At 39.8% G+C, this 22,990-nt stretch overlaps 1 protein-coding gene across 4 annotated transcripts in view; it reads right to left on the minus strand.

Moving 5' to 3' along the window:
• FHIT (fragile histidine triad diadenosine triphosphatase) overlaps positions 1–22,990 on the minus strand; it is a 1,455,268-nt gene that overhangs the window by 1,395,095 nt on the left and 37,183 nt on the right. The window lies entirely within an intron of this gene.

Below are 22,990 nucleotides of genomic sequence, written 5' to 3' on the forward strand. Positions count from 1 at the left end.
TTCTCTAGTTGTGGCAAGCAGGGGCTACTCTTCATTGCGGTGTGCGGGCTTCTCATTGTACTGGCTTCTCTTGTTGTGGAGCAGGGGCTCTAGGCACATGGGCTTCAGTAGTTGTGGCATGTGGGCTCAGTAGTTGTGGCTCACGGGCTCTAGAGCACAGGCTCAGTAGTTGTGGCACACGGGCTTAGTTGCTCTGCGGCATGTGGGATCTTCCCGGACCAGGGCTCGAACCCATGTCCCCTGCACTGGCAGGCAGATTCTTAACCACTGCGCCACCAGGGAAGTCCCCCCAAATATTCTAAAATGTAAATGTATTACCTTTGTAATACAAATAAAGTAATTATAAAGTGATTTAAAGATATATTGATAGATTGGTGAGAGTGACATCACCAAGATGGCAACATAGGTTGTTCCTGACTTTGCTCCCCTTTACAAGAAGAACTAACAACTATTCAAGAAGACAACAAGACACCATTGAGAGAATCCTAGAACATGGGGGTGAGGCTAAAGCACCCCTGTGTACTACAGAGACCAACAAAGACCACATTGGAAGGTAAGGGAAGTGGCTGCACATTGACCACATTGTCCCTCCCCAGGCTAGCATAGCACCACGTGGAGAGGTCTCCCCTGAGTCTCTAGTTCCTCCAGTGGGAAGGAGAACACAGTGGATAAAACCAGCACCCCTAGTATTGTGGGTCACTTTACAGGAGCCCCTACTCTAATCTCACACCACAGAGACTGCAGGGGAATCTTCGGGGCTCAACCACTGGGAACCTGACTGTGATGGAGATGAGGGAGGAGCTTCTAACAACCAGCACAGGGATCTTTGCAGACTAAGTTCATACCTGCAGTGCCCAAGTAGTAAGCCCAGAGGCTCTGCCCATGTGTAGAACCAAGCAGAGGGCACACTCTGACCAGGGAACCCAACAGAGTACAGATCTGCCTGATTCTCAAAGGAGGAATTATGCCAGCCCTAAAGCCCAGTTTGCCCACACCCAGGCAAGGAGCTGAATCACAGCCCCACCCACTGTGGAGAGCATCTTATGGTCCCATTTGACCAGAAGCGCTAGAGAAAACTCCTGGAAGCTGAGCAGCCCAGCTGTGCTCAAGCCAAGAGGCAGGCAAGGAGAGCTGATTGCCCCCAGAGCAAAGCTACTACCAGGTATGGAGCACCACCATGCTATGCACAAGCAGGAGGAATAACTCACAGCCAAGGCTGAGGGTAGCTCACTGGCCCCCCACACACACCAATGAGCTGGTTTGGGAAACTGAGAGGAGCCTGAAGTGACCCCCTCCCCCTCCAAACCAGGCAAGGGATCTTGCCCATTATGGAGCATGTTATTCTGCTACATCTGACCAGAAGGGTTGGAGATAACTCTTGGAAGCTATGTGGCCCAGCAGCACTTGAGCCAAGAGGTAGGTAAAGCAAATAGTTTGCAAAGCAAAGCCAGTGACCCTGTTCAGTCAGGGAACTTGGGGTGCAGGTTGGCTTGAGTTAAGATAACAAAGATCTCTAGCAGCTTTAGAGCTGCTTCTCCCACTGCACCCAGGCAGGAAATCTAATTCATAGCCCCGCTCATTGCTGAATATAACCATCAGCCTGTTCATCCAGGTAATATACCCAGAACACATGGGAAGATGCATAGCCCATTCAGTAGTCCTATGCATACTGGTGCTTACACAGAGAGCACAGCCTGTGGCACTCCCCATCTGCAGAGCAAAATCTGTGGCTTCACCTGACCAGGGATACATTTCACACTCTGGACTGATTCAGGTCCCCAAACAATGAGCTGTACAGGCCCTGTGTCCTGCTACCCTGCCAAGGCAAGGAAGCTAATTCGTAGCCCCATCTACTACTAAATATCAGTCCCAACCATGTAGTAAGCCTGACCAGTGAATCCAGCCAACAATGAAGACAATCCGATAGCCTCACTTGGGTAAGGAACCAAGCCAGCAGTCCTATCCAGCTGTTCTCAGCCAGTTATTCTCAGCCCATCCCCATCCTCAGAGCTCAAACAGTTGCATTGTCCAAAAACAGACCATAACAGCAGGTCCCACCTGCCCAAGGACATCACTAACAGACACACTCAGAAACCCAAACTGAGCTGACTGGTGAAAAACTGTCTGTACCAAAGCAAGCCTGTAAAGTCCAGAAGAGGAGCCCTATTACTCAAATGAGCAGACACCAATGTAATGAATTAAGGATCATGAAAAAGCAAGTAAATATGACACCACCAAAGGAAACTAATAAAGCTCCAATAACTGAACCTAGAGAAATGGAGATGTATAAACTGTCAAAGAATTCAGAATAATCCTCTTAAGGATATTTAGTGAACTACAAGAAAACACAGACAACTAAAAGAAATTACACAAGCAATGCATGAACAAAACTATTTAACTATTAAAAAAACAACAACATCAACCAGAAATCCTAAAGTTGGAAAATACAAACACTGAACCAAAGAAATCAATAGAGTTTCAAAAGTAGACTCAACCATGCAGAAGAAAGACTCAGTGACCTGGAAGATAGGACACTGGAAATTACCCATTCAGAGGAGCAAAAAGTAAAAAGAATAAAAAACAGTAAAGGAAGCCTACTGGAATTACGGGACACAATGAAAAGAAATAATATTCACAGTATTCCAGAAAGAGAAGAGAAAGAGAAAGGGACACAAAGTATATTTAAAGCAATAATGGCTGAAAACTTCTGGAACCTGAGGAGAGAAATAGATATCCAGATCCAGAGGCCCAAAGGATTCCAAAAAAGTTGAACCCAAATAGGGCTATACTAAGACACATTACAATTAAATTATCAAAAGTCAAAAACAACGAAAACAATTTAAGAACAGCAAGAGAAAAGAGAGAAGTTACATACGAAGGAATTCCCAAAAGACTACAGGCAGATTTATCAACAGAAATTTTTAGGCCAGGAAAAAATGGGATCACAAAATCAAAATACTGAAAGAAAATAACTGTCAACCAAGAATTCTATACCCAGTGATGCTGTCCTTCAGAAACAAGGGAGAGATAAAGACATTTCCTAACAAACAAAAGCTAAGGGAATTCATTACCACCAGGCCTGCCTTACAAGAAATGCTAAAGGGAGGTCTTTGAGTGGAAGTAAAAGAATGCTAATTAATATCATAAAAACAAAAAAGGTAGTACAAATCTCACTGGTAATGATAAATACACAGTCACAGTTAGATTCTGCAATATGGTAATAGTGGTGCATCACTCACTTAAAACTCTAATTAAAAAAAATTTTTTTAATAAATTTACTTATTTATTTGTTTATTTTTGGCTGTGTTGTGTCTTTGTTGCTGCACGTGGGCTTCCTCTAGTTGTGGCGAGCAGGGGCTACTCTTCATTGCAGTGTGCAGGCTTCTCACTGCGGTGGCTTCTCTTGTTGCGGAGCACAAGCTCTAGGCACGTGCTCTTCAGCAGTTGTGGCATGCAGGCTCAACAGTTGTGGCTCGTGGGCTCTAGAGCGCAGGCTCAGTAGTTGTGGTGCACGGGCTTACCTGCTACGCAGCATGTGGGATCTTCCTGGACCAGGGATTGAACCCAGGCCCCCTGAATTGGCAGGCGGATTCTTAACCACTGCCCCACCAGGAAACTCCCTAAAGTTCTGTGTTTTTTTTAAGCAGTAAAAATAACCACAAGCACAATAATCTGTTATTAGTTATACAATATATAAAATGTGGACAGGAAGAAAAGTAAAAGTGTAAGTTTATGAATTCTACTGAAATTAAGTTGTTATATGTTTAAAATAGGGTGTTATAAGTTTAAGATATTTTACATAAGCCTCATGGTAGCCACAAGGGAAAATCCCGTAGTAATTACACAAAGGAACACAATAAAGAAGTTAAAGCATACTGATACCAAAAGACATCAAATGATAAAAAGGCATCAGGATAAGAAACAACCAGAAAACAATGAACAAAATGGCAATAGTAAGTCCTTACCTATCAATAGTAACTTTAAACATAAATAAATTAAATTCTCCAATTAAAAGACACAGAATGGCTGAATGGGTAAAAAACAAGATCTAACAATATACTGCCTTCCAAAGATTCACTTCAGCCTTAACAATATACATAGACTAAGGGTGAAAAAACATTTCAAGCAAATGGTAACCCTAAAAAAAGCAGAGATAGTTATACAGCTGTCCCTCAGTATACACAGGGAATTGGTCCCAGGAACCCCCCAAGGATACCAAAATCCATGGACACTCAAGTCCCTTATATAAAATGGCACAGTATTTGCATATTACTACACACATCCTCGTATATACTTTAACTCATCTCTAGATTACTTAAAACACCTAATACAATGTAAATGCTATGTTAAATAGTTGTAAACACAATTACATAAGCGGTTGCTGCCACACAGTAAATTTCTTCCTGATTTCAAGCTATATTATACAGCTATAGTCATCAAAACAGTTTGATATTGGCATAAAAACAGACAAATAGGGCTTCCCTGGTGGTGCAGTGGTTGAGAGTCCGCCTGCTGAGGCAGGGGACACGAGTTCGTGCCCCGGTCCGGGAGGATTCCACATGCCGTGGAGCGGCTGGGCCCGTGGGCCTTGGTCGCTGAGCCTGCGCGTCCGGAGCCTGTGCTCCGCAACGGGAGAGGCCACAGCAGTGAGAGGCCCACGTACCGCAAAAAAAAAAAAAACACAGACAAATAGACCAATGGAGCAGAATTGAGAGCCCAAACTCAAGCATATATGGAAAACTAATATTTGACAAGGGAGCCAAAGATACTCAATGGAAAAAAGACAGTCTCTTCAATAAATGGTGCCAGGATAATTGGATATTCACATGTAAAAGAATGAAACTGGACCCGTATCTCACACCATCCACAAAAATTAACTCAAAATGGATTAAAGACTTAAATGTAAAACCTGAAACCATGAAACTGCTAGAAGAAAACACACGAACAAAGCTCCTTAACACGAGTTGTATTCATGATTTTTTTAGATATGAAACCTAAAGCATAAGCAACAAAATCAAAAATAAACAAGTGGGAATATATCAAACAAAAAACTTTCTGCACAGCAAAAGAAACCATCAATAAAGTGAAAAGATAAACCTATCGAATGGGAAAAATATTTGCAAACCATGTATCTGATAAGGTTTAATATCCAAAATATGTAAAGAACTCATATAATTCAATAGCAAAAAATCAAATAACCCAATTAAAAAATGGGCAAAGGACCTGAACAGACATTTCTCCAAAGAAGATATACAAAAGGTCAACAGGTACATGAAAAGATGCTCAACATTACTATCATTAGGGAAATGCAAATTAAAACCATGAGACATCACCTCATGCCTGTTAGACTGGCCATTACCGAAGAGATGAGTGACAACAAATCCTGACATGGATTAGGAAAAAAGGGTACCCTTCTGTACTATTGGTAGGATTATAAATTAGTATAGCCATTATAGAAAACAGTATGGAAGAGCCTCAAAAAAAAATAAATAAAATAATGAGCTACCATATGATGCAGTAATTCCACTTCTGGGAATACATCCAAAGGAAACAAAAACACTAACTTGAAAAGCTATCTGCACCCCCATTTTCACAGCAGCATTATTTACAATACCCAAGAAATGGTAATAACCTAAGCGTCCATCCATGTATATATGGTATATATATATATACAATGAAATATTATTCAACCACAAAAAAGAAGAAATCCTACCATTTGTGGCACCATGGATGGACCTTGAAGGCATTATGCTAATGAAATAAGTCAGAGAGAGAAAGACAAATGTTCTATGATTTCACTTATATGTAGAATCTTACAAAATAAAATAATACTCATAGAAAAAGAGATCAGACTTCTCACTATCGGAGATGGAGGGTGGGGGGGAGGAGTTGGAGGAAGGCAGTCAAAAGGTACAAACTTCCAGTTATAAATTAGTACTAGAGATGAAACGTACAACATAACTACACCTAACACTGCTGCATGATATATAGTAAAATTAAGAGAGTAAACCTTAAAAGTTCTCATCACAAGGAGATTTTTTTTCCTTTTTTCCTTTTTTTTCTTTTTATTGTGTCTATATGAGAAGATGAGGGTTAGCTGAACCTATTGTGGTAATCATTTCAAAGTATATGTAAATCAAACCATCATGTTGTACACTTTAAAGTTATCAGTGATGTCAATTATTTCTCAATAAAACTGGAGGAAAAAAAGATACAGACTGGCATTTTAAAAAGTGTTTTTCATCCTCAAAACAAAGAAGCATTCCCATTAAAGCATTCCCAATATAAATGACCTGCGCCATTGAGAAAGAACTACCATATACCTCAGGGTCAACTTTGTTATTATCACCACTGCTAATTACTTCTTCTTAAGTATGTGCTGTATGCAGTACCCTGCAGTAGGCATCAGTAGTCAACTAAATAACTCAGGTAGTAACTAAGTTACTTACATCACTGGGACTCTACCAGTGTTACTAATGTTGGAGAATCTAAAGACCAGCATTTCGGGGACTTCCCTGCTGGTCCAGTGGCTAAGGCTCTACGCTCCCAATGCAGGGGGCCTGGGTTCGATCCCTGGTCAGGAAACTAGATCCCACATGCCACAACTAAGAGTTCACATGCTTCAATAAAGATCCCACATGCTGTGACTAAAAAGATCCCTCATGCTGCAACTAAAAGATCCCTCATGCTGCAACTGAAGATCTCCCATGCCGCAACTGAACCTACATACCACAACTAAGAACTGGTGCAGCCAAATAAATAAATAAATCTTTTAAAATAATAATAATAAAAATAAATAAAAAGCAGTATTTAACAGGGGTGTTAATCCATTCGCCTGCTCTATATTCCACCTTCTCAGAAAATCTCTCCCAATCCTGCTGAATAGAATTAACTAGAATTAAGTAGGCAGCCAGCCAAGTGGACCTTGTGCCTGGGACACAGAGGACTCCAACAAAGGTGGGCACCTGACCTACAGCAAGCCACTTAGATATTTTCTCCCAGGAAAGAGGGATTGGAATGTAGTAATTCCTGTTAGTCTCTATCAACCTCCTGAATGGGGCAGAGAGAGCTGCAGAGGCAGTCAGGGTGGATGGGGCAATGCAGACCAGAGCAGCCAGTATGCCGGGGAAGCAGAGGAGAGGCTATGCAGCTCCCAAGACAGGCACTGTGCTTTAGGATAGACACACTGGGCTTCCCTGGTGGCGCAGTGGTTGAGCGTCCACCTGCCGATGCAGGGGACACGGGCTCGTGCCCCGGTCTGGGAAGATCCCACATGCCACGGAGCGGCTGGGCCCGTGAGTCATGGCCGCTGAGCCTGCGCGTCCGGAGCCTGTGCTCCGCAATGGGAGAGGCCACAACAGTGAGAGGCCTGCGTACCACAATTAAAAAAAAAAAAAAAAGGATAGACACACTGAGAGACAGTGTGGAGCAGACACGTTTATCCATTTACCTGTCCTGCTCCTGTTAGCTCTTGAGGGTCAACCATTTCCTGGTCCAGTGCCTCAGGAAGCTCTCGGTCCTGCCTGCCCTCAAACTAGTAAGCTGTCCTGTGGTCTTATAGGAAGTGTCACATCTTTTGTTGTTTTTGTTGCTGTTTGTTTTGCTTCTTGAAAACAAATGAATCCCAAGACACAGTTACAAGGATCAAAACTATAATCCCTCTTTCCCCACTCTGTATGGCTGATTGTCCCCCTCCCCCTTGTAATTCCTTCAGATCTCAGCTAAAATGTCATTAACTCCAAGAAGCCCTCCCAGACCACTCCACAGGAGGAGGTTTGCTCTGCTTTGCCTCCTGTTGTTTCCTGTATAGGACTTAATGTAACTTTTAATAATGCATGCATTGTTTAATAGTTATGCTCTGTCTCCCTCCCTAGACTGTAAAATCATCAGCAGGGCTCATGTTTCTTGCACCTCATACAGCACGTTCCTGGCACACCACAGGAAGTCAGTGGCATTGAATACACAGGTTAGTCTCGTATATGAGTACATATTCATTCATTTGCACCAAGCCTTAAAATTTGCAAAACTTGTTCCTTTCTCAACAAGGCACTAAAGAAGGACATTAGGTATACCTGCAAAGACACAGCTGAGGGCCTTTCGAACAGCCATCCCCTCTGCTGCCTTACAAGTAAAACCCCAATTTTATTGGAGTATCTTACCTCCACAAACCCAAGAGCCTAGGGAAGGTGAGATTATCCCAGCTCAGGGGTAAATCCTGATTAGTTTAAACCAGAGAATGGGTTATACTTGCTCAGATATCCACCCCTTTATCCCCTAGGGCAGCCAGGGCAGCCAGATCCCCCACCCACACCCTCAAAACACACACACACACACACACACACACCAACTACCTCCAGCTGTGAGCAACCTCTTCTGTTTACTTAATGTTCTAACCAGATGTTATCATTTTCTATGTGTACCATGACAAGAACAAACTTAAATTGGAAAGCACCAATTTAAGCCAATCAAGGTAATCCCATCCTGTGTGCCACTGTCTGACTTAGGAAGGAATATGTAGGTACAATCAGCCAAATGCAACCCAAGGAGAAGCCTGCTGGAGAGGTTATAGGAAAGGCCCCTTGCATTTAAAAAGGGACACACAAGAATAGACAGTCTCTTATACCAATGGATGCTACTTATGTGCAGGTGACCCCCCAAATGAAGCAGGCATCTTAGGACCAAGAGAGCAGCCAGTCGGAGGACCAAGTCAGCACACTGAAGGTGGCAGAGAAAAAAGAGCAAGAAATGAAGACTCTAATGACATTGCTGAGTCACTGAATTAACAAAACCTGGAACTACCTCCCTCAGGATGTTTAGTTCCTTGAGATAGCTCATTTTCTTTATTCTGATGGGTTTTATTTTGTGTTCAAATGTAAGTTAGTAGAGAAATTCACAAAGTAATTGCCAATGCTCAGCAACCTGTCAACAGCCTAGTGCTCAAAATCATCTCCCTGCTGCACAGTGACAACCATCAAAGGCACCCTGGTGGGTCCCCAGTTGCTTGGCACCAGGAAAAAGTGGATTAAGGTTGGATTCCAGACATTCAGAGCCAGGGTTCCGTAATGTCTTTCCATCGATCATGACATCCATGGGGCTCAGCAGGTAGACATGGAGAGGGTAGGAAGCTTCTTTTTTAAATTCCCTTATCATCTATTCCCATTTTGAGTAGATTTTTGATTACTGGCAGCAAAAACTATCTTCACTGATAAATCTATCTTCACATAATTAGCAGCAAATTAATGTGACCTCCTTTGAGCAAAAGACTCAGGAAAAAATGGTATAGAGATTCATAATTCTGCCCATATTCCTCCAAACCTTCAGATGATGGGTCTTAAGTGAATTTTTCCCAAAAAGGAAGACAACTGAGATGCCAGGAAAAGTACTGACCATGTGATCATCTGACACACTCTCTCCATCATGAGAGTCATAAAGCACCTCACAAATTCTGATGCGTCTCCTTGTCTCACCAGCGAATTTGGGGCAGCATAATTTAAAGATATCAATTGGTATGTTTTGTTATTCCTCCTGTGTATGTTTTTCCCTTTCTTATCTCAAGAACGTCAACATTCCCTTTATCTTAGGGGCATGTCCAAAAGCAGAAAGCACTAGAAGTAATCTCTAACCCTCAAAATCCAACCCCCACTAAAGATTTTTCTTTCAAAAGCCTAAACTCATGGTGCTAGACACCAGCATTTCTGGACAGGGATACAGACAAATTTCGATTGTTCTGTTCCATTTAAACTGTTCTGTTTCCTTTGATCTTGTTTACCTAAAATTGTGCTTTCCCACTATTGGGGAGAGGCTAGAGGTTTTCCAGTTCCTTAAAGTAGTGGAGGTGGGCAGCCTGTTCCCTAACAGAAACTCTAGGGAAGTGTTAGGACTTTTGATGGGAATTGTGAGAGGATGCTGGGAAAATAAATATTTGGGCCCTGAAGCCACAGTAAAAGATCTTGTGTCTATGTCCTTTGCATAGACACAGCAGGGTCACCTAATACTGCATGGACAAGGAGCTTTCCAGGGTGACCAGCGTGTACTAAGAATCAGAAGGCCTTTTCCTGAATGTTCTGTGCTAGGCAAGACCTGCAACACTTCTGCATCAATGACACTAAGTGAGCAGAAACCCTAAACATCACTGAAATAGCACTTCCAAAATTTAGAGGTAAAAAAAATGTAACCAAGTATGCATGCATGTGTGATTAAAATTCATGCATGCAACATTCAAAACAATTTTTCAAAATTAAACCTTTAATTCAGAATGCAAACTAGGTTTGTATTTTTAATTGGCTTGACATGTCATGAGCTCCCAAAGGACACCACACTATCAGTCCAAGTTCCCACTAGTTATTCAATATATTACAAGTCCTGCTACCTTAAAAAAGGAAAATTAACTGTAAGATAGACAGTTCCATAGCTGGTGAATACTACTGAACATTTTCAAAACACTCAAAAATAAAAGGCAATAACAGAATGCCTTTATTTTTTCTCTAAATAACACCACACCCATTCATGAAACATGACTATATTTCCCTCAATGTGCTGGGAATTAATGAAAATTGAATATAAAGAAAAGAAGTGCCCAATACACAAGGCACTTTATAAAGTTGAGATTCCCAAATAATACAAAAGCATTTTCAAGTCACACATGGGATATGAAGTGAAAATGTTCTTGGAGGAAATCTTCTCTAATAATACTTATCTACTTCAGAGGGTGCTGGCAAGCTCTATTAACACTTTTAGATCTTCAAATAAAAGTCCTATAGAAATGCAAAGTATTATTATTTTAGTTCTGAAATAATTTCACACCTAGGGATGAGAAAACCCCAGGCCAAATTTTACTGCTTCTCTCCTGCCTGATAAACAAGAAATGCCACAAGCAGTGGGGGAAGGGGGAGGATGGAAATCAAACAGAACAAAGACATCAAAATTTCTCCTTTACGTGAGCTCTGTATTTCCGCTAGATGTCACTTTTGGGAATTCTCAGAAAAAAAGTGCGTCCCTTTAAGGTCAGGGTTAAGTACAGGGACAATCTTCTCATTGCCTTTATACCAGATAAAGTAACAACCAGCTGAGCTGAAAAAAATTACCTTGTCCACTTCTGTGGGGCACAATTCCTCCCAAAGCACTTGCCAAACTTAAAAATGACTGGATAAATCATTACCTGAATCACCCACCAGTGCGAGCTCACCTAAGAGGTCAAAAAGCAACTGGCTTAATGGATACCACAATTTCTGCTCAGCTACTGAGAGCACTGTACAAGACTGTCATTTCTTGCTGCTGATGGAAGTGGTGGTGGTGATGATGGTGGATGTGATGATGTAGATGATCATGATGGTGATGATGGTGATTGAAGTTCTCAAAACCTACTGACCAATGGAATCACTTATGGAGCTTCTAAAAATACAGATTTTTGGTCCCCTCCCCAGAACTACTTATTCTGAATCTCTGAAGAAAGAACTCAAGTTTGGTTTTTACTGATTTTTGTTTTTCTTTTTGTTTTTTTTGCGGTACGCGGGCCTCTCACTGTTGTGGCCTCTCCCGTTGCGGAGCACAGGCTCCGGACACGCAGGCTCAGTGGCCATGGCTCACGGGCCCAGCTGCTCCGCAGCATGTGGGATCTTCCCGGACCGGGGCATGAACCCGTGTCCCCTGCATCGGCAGGCGGGCTCTCAACCACTGTGCCACCAGGGAAGCCCATGTTTTGTTTTTTTAATGTAGCCTTTAGGAAAACAACTGAAGTGACAGTGCTTGTAAATAATCTCATGATCAGGAATGCAGGCTTTGTAGGCAGACTAGCTGAAGTCTAATTCCAAACCTAACACTTATTAGCTGTGTGACTCTAGGCAAAATCCTTAGACTTAAGCCTCAATTTCGACATCTATAAAATGGAAATTCTATTACTATCTACCTCATAAAGTAGAGCCTAAGCAATTTTTTTAAAGCATACGTTAATTCCAAGGAAGACAGAAGGTTATATGTTAAAGAAAATATTACCAACCGTAATAACATAATAATGTAAATATTATATATTGATTTAAACAAAAAATTGTAATATAATTATTTTAGTAGCCTGTGGGGACCAAAAGTGGTAGGAGTGGGAGTATCAAAGAGCTACTGCTAAACTTGATGTACCTGGAAAAAAAGTATAAGTATGTTACTTATAAACAGAGAGATAAACACCAGAACTATCAGAGTTAAAAGTTGCAATTTGGGGGAGGGGGTCAGAAGAGAGAAAGGTCGAGAAGGGGTTGGTGTGCAGTTTTTCAGTATTTGCTTTTTAGTGCTGTTTTATTCAAACAATAAACAAGTAGGTATCTTGCTTTGATGAAAATAAAAATGAACTTCAAAAGATAATTCATAGTGTGCATAAGCATAAACATTAGAGGTCTTTATGAACTAGGATTAACATAAAGTTTTTCAGTTTACCAAAACTTGCTTTTTTAAAAACTGATTGAGGGCTTCCCTGGTGGCACAGTGGTTGACAGTCCGCCTGCCAGTGCAGGGGACACGGGTTCGTGCCCCGGTCTGGGAAGATCCCACATGCCGCGGAGCGGCTGGGCCCATGCCAGTACAGCAAAAAAAAAAAAAAAAAAAAAACTGATTGATATACTCCCCCCAACTGTATCACCAAAATGTCCAGTTCATAGTAAATAAACACTTACTATGCCCCTGACACACTGTTAAGTCCTAGAAAGACATTTGTTGAATTGAATTGAGAACGGCAGAAATATAAAGATAGAAGCTGAAGCACAGTGTGTGCGCAGAGTTGAGAACATGGCCCCTTGGAACTGAAGGGTCCTGTGCATCCACTTCGCACTGGAACTCTGGTCTGAAGTGCCAGGTGCAAGGCCTCAGCACTTGGCACCCTAAGAACAAGTGAAACTAGACGAAGCACAAAGGAAAAGAGAAAAAAAAGGTGGGGACCTGCAAGATGGCAGAGGAGTAAGATGTGGAGATTACCTTCCTCCCCACAAATACATCAGAAATATATCTACATGTGGAACAACTCCTACAAAACACCTACTGCAACACTGGCAGAAGAGCTCAGACTTCCCATAAGATATATATATTTTTTTTGCCTTTATCACTTATTGTGAGTGTGTATGTGTATGCTTCTTTGTATGATTTTGTCTGTATAGCTTTGCTTTTACCATTTCTCCTACGGTTCTGTCAGTCAAGGTTTTTTTTAGTATACTTTTTAGAGCTTCCTATCATTGGTGTATTTGTTTCTTGGTTTGGTTACTCTCTTCTTTCTTTCTTTTTCTTTTCTTATAATGTTTTAATTTTTTTTATTTTTAATGATTTTCTTGTATTTTTTATTTCAATAACTTTATTTTATTTATTTATTTTTTCTTTCTTTTCTTCTTTTTTTCCTCCCTTTTCTTATGAGCCATGTGGCTAACAGGGTCATGATGCTCTGGCCAGGTGTTATGTCTGTGCCTCTGAGGTGACACAGTCAAGTTCAGGACATTGGTCCACCAGAGACCTCCCAGCTCCACGTAATATCAAACGACAAAAGCTCTCCCAGAGATCTCCATCTCACGCTAAGACCCAGCTCCACTCAATAACCTGAAAGCTACAGTGCTGGACAACCTATGCCAAACAACAAGCAAGACAGGAACACAACCCCACCCATTAGCAGAAAGGCTGCCTAAAATCATAATAAGTTCACAGACACCCCAAAACACACCACCAGACATGGTCCTGCCCACCAGAAACACAAGATCCAGCCTTATCCACCAGAACACAGGCACCAGTCCCCTCTACCAGGGAGCCTACACAACCCACTGAACCAATCTTATCCACTGGGGGCAGACAGAAAAAACAACGGGAAATACAAACCTACAGCCTGTGAAAAGGAGACCCCAAACACAGTAAGTTAAGCAAAATGAGAAGACAGAGAAACATACAGCAGATGAAGAAGTAAGGTAAAAACACACCAGACCAAACAAACAAAGAGGAAACAGGCAGTCTATCTGAAAAACAATTCAGAGTAATGATAGTAAACATGATCCAAAATCTTGGAAATAGAATAGATAAAATACAATACACAGTTAACAAGGACCCAGAAGAACTAAAGAGCAAAAAAAAAATGATGAACACCACAATAAATGAAATTAAAAATTCTCTAGAAGGGATCAAGAGCAGAATAACTGAGGCAGAAGAATGGATAAGTGACCTGGAAGATAAAATATTGGAAATAACTACCACAGAGCAGAATAAAGAAAATAGAATTAAAAGAATTGAGGACAGTCTCAGCGACATCTGGGAAAACATTAAACGCACCAACATTCGAATTACAGGGGTCCCAGAAGAAAAAGAGAAAAAGAAGGGGACTGAGAAAATATTTGAAGAGATTATAGTTGAAAACTTCCCTAATATGGGAAAGGAAATAGTCAGTCAAGTCCAGGAAGCACAGAGAGTCCCATACTGGATAAATCCAAGGAGAAACATGCCAAGACACATATTAATCAAACTATCAAAATTTAAATATAAAGAAAAAATATTAAAAGCAGCAAGGGAAAAACAACAAATAACATACAAGGGAATCCCCATAAAGTTAACAGCTGATCATTCAGCAGAAACTCTGCAAGCCAGAAGGGAGTGGCAGGACATATTTAAAGTGATGAAAGGAAAAAACCTACAACAAAGATTACTCTATCCAGCAAGGATCTCATTCAGATTTGACAGAGAAATTAAAACCTTTACAAACAGGCAAAAGCTAAGAGAATTCAGCACCACCAAACCAGCTTTACAACAAATGCTAAAGAAATTTCTCTAGGCAGGAAACACAAGAGAAGGAAAAGACGTACAATAACAAACCCAAAACAATTAAGAAATTGGGAATACGAACATACATCTCGATAATTACCTTAAATGTAAATGGATTAAATGCTCCCACCAAAAGACATAGACTGGCTGAATGGATATAACAACAAGACCCATATATATGCTATCTACAAGAGACCCACTTCAGACCTAGGGACACAAACAGACTGAAAGTGAGGGGATGGAAAAAGATATTCCATGCAAATGGAAATCAAAAGAAAGCTAGAATAGCAATTCTCATATCAGGCAAAATAGACTTTAAAACAAAGTATTACAAGAGACAAAGAATGACACTATATAATGATCAAGGGATCAGTCCAAGAAGAAGATATAATAATTGTAAATATTTATGCACCCAACATAGGAGCACCTCAATACATAAGGCAAATACTAACAGCCATAAAAGTGGAAATCGATAGTAACACAATCATAGTAGGGGGCTTTAACACCCCACTTTCACCAAAGAACAGATCATCCAAAATGAAAATAAATAAGGAAACACAAGCTTTAAATGATACATTGAACAAGATGGACTTAAATGATATTTATAGGACATTCCATCCCAAAACAACAGAATACACATTCTTCCCAAGTGCACATGGAAAATTCTCCAGGATAGATCATATCTTGGGTCACAAAACAAGCCTTGGTAAATTTAAGAAAACTGAAATCATACCAAGTATCTTTTCTGACAACATGCTATGAGACTAGGTATCAATTACAGGAAAAAATCTGTAAAAAATACAAACACATGGAGGCTAAACAATACACTACTTAATAACCAAGAGATCACTGAAGAAATCAAAGAGGAAATCAAAAAATACCTAGAAACAAATGACAATGAAAACATGATGACCCAAAACCTATGGGATGCAGCAAAACCAGTTCTAAGAAGGAAGTTTATAGCAACACAATCCTACCTTAAGAAACAAGAAACACCTCAAATAAACAACCTAACCTTACACCTAAAGCAATTGGAGAGAGAAGAACAAAAAAAAACCCAAAGTTAGCAGAAGGAAAGAAATCATAAAGATCAGATGAGAAATAAATGAAAAAGAAATGAAGGATATGATAACAAAGATCAATAAAACTAAAAGCTGGTTCTTTGAAAGGATAAACAAAATTGATAAACCATTAGCCAGACTCATCAAGAAAAAAAGGGAGAAGACTCAAATCAATAGAATTAGAAATGAAAAAGGGGAAGTAACAACCGACACTGCAGAAATACAAAAAATCATGAGAGATTACTACAAGCGACTACAGGGCAATAAAATAGACAACCTGGAAGAAATGGACAAATTCTTAGAAATGCACAACCTTCAGAGACTGAACGAGCAAGAAACAGAAAATATGAACAGACCCATCACAAGCACTGAAATTGAAACTGTGATTAAAAATCTTCCAACAAACAAAAGCCCAGGACCAGATGGCTTCACAGGCAAATTCTATCAAACATTTAGAGAAGAGCTAACACCTATCCTTCTCAGACTCTTCCAAAATATAGCAGAGGGAGGAACACTCCCAAACTCCTTCTACAAGCCACAATCACCCTGATACCAAAACCAAAGAAGTGACAAAAAAAGAACACTATAGACCAATATCACGGATGAACATAGATGCAAAAATCCTCAACAAAATACTAGCAAACAGAATCCAACAGCACATTAAAAGGATCATACACCATGATCAAGTGGGGTTTATCCCAGGAATGCAAGGATTCTTCAAAATATGCAAATCAATCAATGTGATACACCATATTAACAAGTTGAAGGATAAAAACCATATGATCACCTCAATAGGTGCAGAAAGGGCTTTTGACAAAATTCAACACCAATTTACGACAAAAACCCTACAGAAAGTAGGTATAGAGAGAACTTACCTCAACATAATAAAGGCCATATATGACAAACCCACAGTCAACTTCGTTCTCAATGGTGAAAAACTGAAAGCATTTCCACTAAGATCAGGAACAAGACAAGGTTATCCACTTTCACCACTATTATTCAACATAGTTTTAGAAGTTTTAACCATGGCAATCAGAGAAAAAAAAAGAAATAAAAGGAATCCAAATCAGAAAAGAAGAAGTAAAGCTGTCACTGTTTGCAGATGACATGATAGTAAACACAGAGGATCCTAAAGATGCTACCAGAAAACTACTAGAGCTAATCAATGAATTTGATAGAGTAGCAGGATACAAAATCAATGCACAGAAATCTCTTGCATTCCTATACACTAATGATGAAAAATCTGAAAAAGAAATTAAGAAAACACTCCCATTCACCACTGCAACAAAAAGAATAAAATACCTAGGAATAAACCTACCTAAGGAGACAAAAGCCCTGTATACAGAAAACTATGACACTGACGAAAGAAATTAAAGATGATACAAACAGATGGAGAGATATACCATGCTCTTGGATTGAAGAATCAACATAGTGAAAATGACTATAGTATCCAAAGCAATCTACAGATTCTATGCAATCTCTACCAAACTACCAATGGCATTTTTCACAGAACTAGAACAAAAAATTTCATTATTTGTATGGAAACACAAACGACCCCGAATAGCCAAAGCAATATTGAGAAAGAAAAGTGGAGCTGGAGGAATCAGGCTCCTGGACTGCAGACTATACTACAAAGCTACAGTAATCCAGACAGTATGGCACAAAAACAGAAATATAGATCAATGGAACAGGATAGAAAGCCCAGAGATAAAACCACACACTTATGGTCACCTTATCTTTGATAAAGGAGGCAAGAATATACAGTGGAGAAAAGACAGCCTCTTCAATAAGTGGTGCTGAGAAAACTGGACAGCTACATGTAAAAGAATGAAATTAGAACACTCCCTAACACCATACACAAAAATAAACTCAAAATGGATTAAAGACCTAAATGCAAGATCAGACACTATCAATCTCTTAGAGGAAACATAGGCAGAACATTCTATGACATAAATCACAGCAAGATCCTTTTTGACTCATCTGCTAGAGAAATGGAAATAAAAACAAAAATAAACAAATGGGACCTAATGAAACTTAAAAGCTTTTGCACAGCAAAGGAAAACATAAAAAAGAAGAAAAGACAACCCTCAGAATGGGAGAAAATATTTGCAAACGAAGCAACTGACAAATGATTAATCTCCAAAATATACAAGCAGCTCATGCAGCTCAATATCAAAAAAACAAACAACCCAATCCAAAAATGGGCAGATTCTTCTTCTATTTAGAAGATCTAAATAGACATTTCTCCAAAGAAGACATACAGATTGCCAACAAACACATGAAAGGTGACTCAACATCACTAATCATTAGAGAAATGCAAATCAAAACTACAATGAGGTATTACCTCACACCAGTCAGAATGGCCATCATCAAAATATCTACAAATAATAAATGCTAGAGAGGGTGTGGAGAAAAGGGAACCCTCTTGCACTGTTGGTAGGAATGTAAATTGATACAGCCACTATGGAGAACAGTATGGAGGTTCCTTAAAAAACTAAAAATAGAACTATCATACGACCCAGCAATCCCACTACTGGGCACATACCCTGAGAAAACCATAATTCAAAAAGAGTCATGTACCACAATGTTCACTGCAGCACTACTCACAATAGCCAGGACATGGAAGCAACCTAAGTGTCCACTGATAGATGAATGCATAAAGAAGATGTGACACATATATACAATGGAATATGACTCAGCCATAAAAGGAAATGAAATTGAGTTATTTGTAGTGAGGTGGATGGACCTAGAGTCTGTCATACAGAGTGAAGTTAAGTCAGAAAGAGAAAAACAAATACTGTATGCTAACACATATATATGGAATCTGAAAAAAAAAAACAAAAAGGTTCTGAGGAACCTAGGGGCAGGACAGGAATAAAGACACAGACGTACAGAATGGACTTGAGGACACGCAGAGGGGAAGGGTAAGCTGGGACGAAGTGAGAGAGTGGCATGGACATATATACACTACCAAATATAAAATAGATAGCTAGTGGGAAGCAGCCACACAGCACATGGAGATCAGCTCAGTGCTCTGTGACCACCTAGAGGGATGGGATAGGGAGGGTGGGAGGGAGATGCCAAGAGGGAGGAGATATAGGGATATATCTATATGTATAGCTGATTCAGTTTGTTATAGAGCAGCAACTAACACACCATTGTAAAGCAATTATACTCCAATAAAGATGTTTTTTAAAAATTTGCATTAAAAAAGACAGCACCATCACTGGGGGTAATTGAGGGGAATTTTATGAAGGGTGTGGGCAAGGTTAAGGGAAACCAAGAAGAGACAACAGTATCCTGGAGTTAGCAGAAATAAACTGCTAATTTAAAGGGGCAAAAGGAAGGAGCAGTTACCAAATAGTAGAAAAAAGCTGCAGCTGCAGAAGATAGGCCCCCAACAAGAACCCTGGTGGCCTTCCTTAGAGGAATACAGCCACTGTCAACCCACAGTGCTGCAAGGAAGGTAGGGGACAATATTCCAACCTTGCATTCTCCGATTTTCGCCCAATGCCTTCCTTTGGCTACTCCAGTGGAAGGCCAGAGAGCAAGGGAGCCCAGGGTATGCTGACAATAAGTCAGCCTCCTGGGACGCACAGCATTTCAGAGGAATGAGAGCTGGAGGCACAAACAGAGAATTCCAGCACAAGTACTATGCAGAGTTTTGTTTCTATTTTTGTTTTTTTATTTACCTCCCTTTCCTATTCAGCCTCATAAAATAAGCCTTCGATTTTTCAATCTGTTTAATAAATATAAATAGCATGATATTAACAATAATAACAATACATTGATATTACACAGCACTTTAATCTCCTAAGCACTTCCACATACATTATCTTTACGTCATCCTCAGAACAGCCCTACGCAGTAGATAGGGCAAGGGTTATCCTATTTTACAGGTGAGGAAAACTGAGACCTTAAGAAAAGTTGGGTTTCTTGCCCAGAGTCATAAAGCTAGCAAGCAGCAGAGCACAAACTAGAAGGTATGTTTCCTAATGCTTCAGCTAAGGTTCTTTCAACCATACAATGCTGTCGTGCTATTTATTCACAGTAGGAGTGAAAAATTGATGTCCCTGTGAAAAAATCATTAACCAGCTTTGTTCTAGGCACTGCACAGAACAGAGAAGCAGTCAACAAACAAGACACAAGGGGAAATAGGGCAAATTTGCCCATTCCATTCTCGGGAAACCACAAGCAGTGCCACAGACCTAAGTAACTGAGTTTTCAATCACATTTTACACACCATTGAAAAGAAGGTGTTCAGTAGGGCAAGAAAAGTGTTCAAAAGAGCAATAAAAATCCAGGCAAAAGTATACAAATATTTAAATAGTTTTGTTTTGGGATGCTGGGATAAGTAGAAGGAAATCACAGTCCCTTCACAATACCCATGCCACAAAGAGACCAGGGCTCCAGAAATTGGAAGGATGACCTCTGCTTCTCTTCTTAATTCCAACTCTACCCCCACATATACACATATCCTTTGAGAGCTTCGAGAAGCAGCCAAAAGTGACTTCTTTTTACCAAACACAAGAGTAGTGGAGAGTCCAACAAAATAGCCCACTTTTGAAATAATAATTGAGAACTCTTCACCTTATGTAATCTGCTGCAAAACACTCAGCTACTTATATATGATGGAAGAAAGTAGTGAATGGTATTTTTACTGTAAACCTCCAAACACACCCCACTTATTCCAAATTTAGCTCCCTAACATGTAAACTACTCTGTTAGGGTTCTGTGATTGCAAGCAACAGAAACCAATTGACTAATTTAAGAAGGATTATGGGAAGGAAATTGGAGGCTCAGCAAATCCATGGAAGACTGGAAAATAAGCGTTGAACACCATCAGTGACCAAGACAGATGTGGAAGCTGGGAAATGGGAACTGCTACAGTGGTCTCATGGCAGGTACTGTCAGGGCAGAATGCTGACTGGGAGAAAGGAGAATCCTTTAGCTCAAGATTCAAATTCCAAAGAAGAAGCACCCGTTAACCAAGCTTGTGGTCATGCACCTATCCTTATGCTGACTGTTGGGCCCTGAGTAGGGTCCCTGGGTACAGTTCCACTACTGTAATTACTTCAAAAGAAAATAAAGTGCAGTTAAAAAGGGAAAACATACATGACAGGAAAAAAGGGGAGGGGGAAGAAGTTCCTCTAAACTTAATAAGGTTTTCTTCAAAAATTCCTCAACCTAAGTAGTAGCAATAGATCACTCACTTCCTAAGACTATATTAATTAGTAGTTGCCCACACACAGCCAAAGATAGTGTTTACCCTGACACCAACAAAACTTCAACCTGACAACAACAAAACTTCAACCTGACAACTTTTTACTTACAGAGCCCTCACTTCTCATACTATCTGAAAGTTATCTTTTCATTTGATTCTTAAAAGCCAAAGCAGAATTTGCCCTTCTTTAGTAACATGTGCTCATTTTTGAAACATTATCCCTACACTTCCAAAAAGAACAGACTCCTCAAAATATCTAATGAATAAATCCATAAGGATGCTAACGCTGATGCTGATGATGATGACAGTAATATTAACAAGAGCAGCAACAGCTAATATCTACTGAGTAGTTATCATGGACCAGGACCTGTTCTAAGCCCTCAACACATAATAATTCATTTAAGCTCCACAACCTTAGGAGCAAAACAGTTTTATTTCCATTTCACAAAGTAGGAAACTGAAATACAGAGGGGGTGAATAACTTGTCCATGGTCCAATAGCTCATAAAAGTCAAACCACAACTAAATCCATGTCTGACTCCAGATTACCAGAATAACAAAGGGTTTTCATTGAGAGTAGAGGAAATAGACGGTACCAGTGTGAAAATACTTTCCAAGAAGAATGAGAGCACCATAACTGTACCTAAAGATCTCAAGGTTCTGAAGACTGCTACATCATCACTAACTCCAACAGTTTATGAGAATTTATTTCTAAAAGCTATCAAGTACTGCTTTATTCCAAGATGTGGCTCAATGGTCCAGAGATGTGTAAGTTATATGGCTGAATATAAGAATTATCTACTTCTTAAGATATTTTTTTCGTCACTAGTGCCCATTACAGAAAAATTCCAAGCCAACCAGCTTTCATGCACCAGAGTTTAATCATCCCAAAGCAAATCCTCAAAACAATATTTTTATAGCTCATGTTCTGATTATTCAAAAGGGGCTTTCTCCAATTTCCCTGTAAAATTCCTTTTCACCCTCAAAATAAACATTAAAAATTCAGCTCCAGAAGTAGATTTGTCATAAAGTTAGGAATAACTTAAAATATAAAGTAAATCAAAATGGCTCTTCCAACTTTAACTAAAGTGGTCACGGTCATGATTCCTGGAATAAAAATGACAGAAAAAAAACCCCTAAAATTGTCAAAAACATAATTGATGATGAAAAGAAATGTAAAATTATGGCATATTTCACCCTGGCCACCAAAGACTTTTGATGAAACTGCAGCCCTATAATTCCCCAGAATGAAATCTTTAAATTAAAATACTTCATGCAGAACAGAAATTAAACAATGGCTCAAAGAACAATGCTGTACAGACGTATGCTTATAAATATACCTAGGAAAGAGGAAACAATTACATTTTTCCATGTAAAAAGCAGCTCGATTGTAATGTTTCACAGGAGGCTGAGTAGGTACTTTCCCCATTGCTTCAAACTTGGAAGTTCATTTCCTTAACTCACTTAGCGTCCAAATCGACTGGGTGGAATGCAATTAGCTACACCAAACTGATTAACTTTCTCCTTTCTACAAAACTAGCTCTTCCACACAATGGCACAACTGACTTTAATGATAAATTTCATCCAACGCAATTGAAATGCCACTTTGAATTTTATCTTAAATGCTTTATTTGGCCAGCTGGTTTTATTTAACTATTGACCAGAAGTGGTACGAGTGCATTCTTTTTCCATCTAGCATTAATCTTAGTAAATTTAGCTCCATTGGAATGTCTTAACTGCTGAGAAGAAAGCAAAAGTCAGCAAGCATACAACTGCATTTGGCTACCCTCAGCACATCATTTTATTTCCTCCTGCTCTCTGCTAACTATTGCTCAGCACTTTTGCCTATGAGGGAGGACAAGTAGGTGGTTAAGGAAGTTGTCCTGTCAGCTATATCTTTAATCCGAGTGTTTAAATCTCTGAATAAAAGAAAAATC

This window comes from Grampus griseus (assembly GCF_964374135.1).
Source record: "Grampus griseus genome assembly, chromosome: 10".
Taxonomy (NCBI): domain Eukaryota; kingdom Metazoa; phylum Chordata; class Mammalia; order Artiodactyla; family Delphinidae; genus Grampus; species Grampus griseus.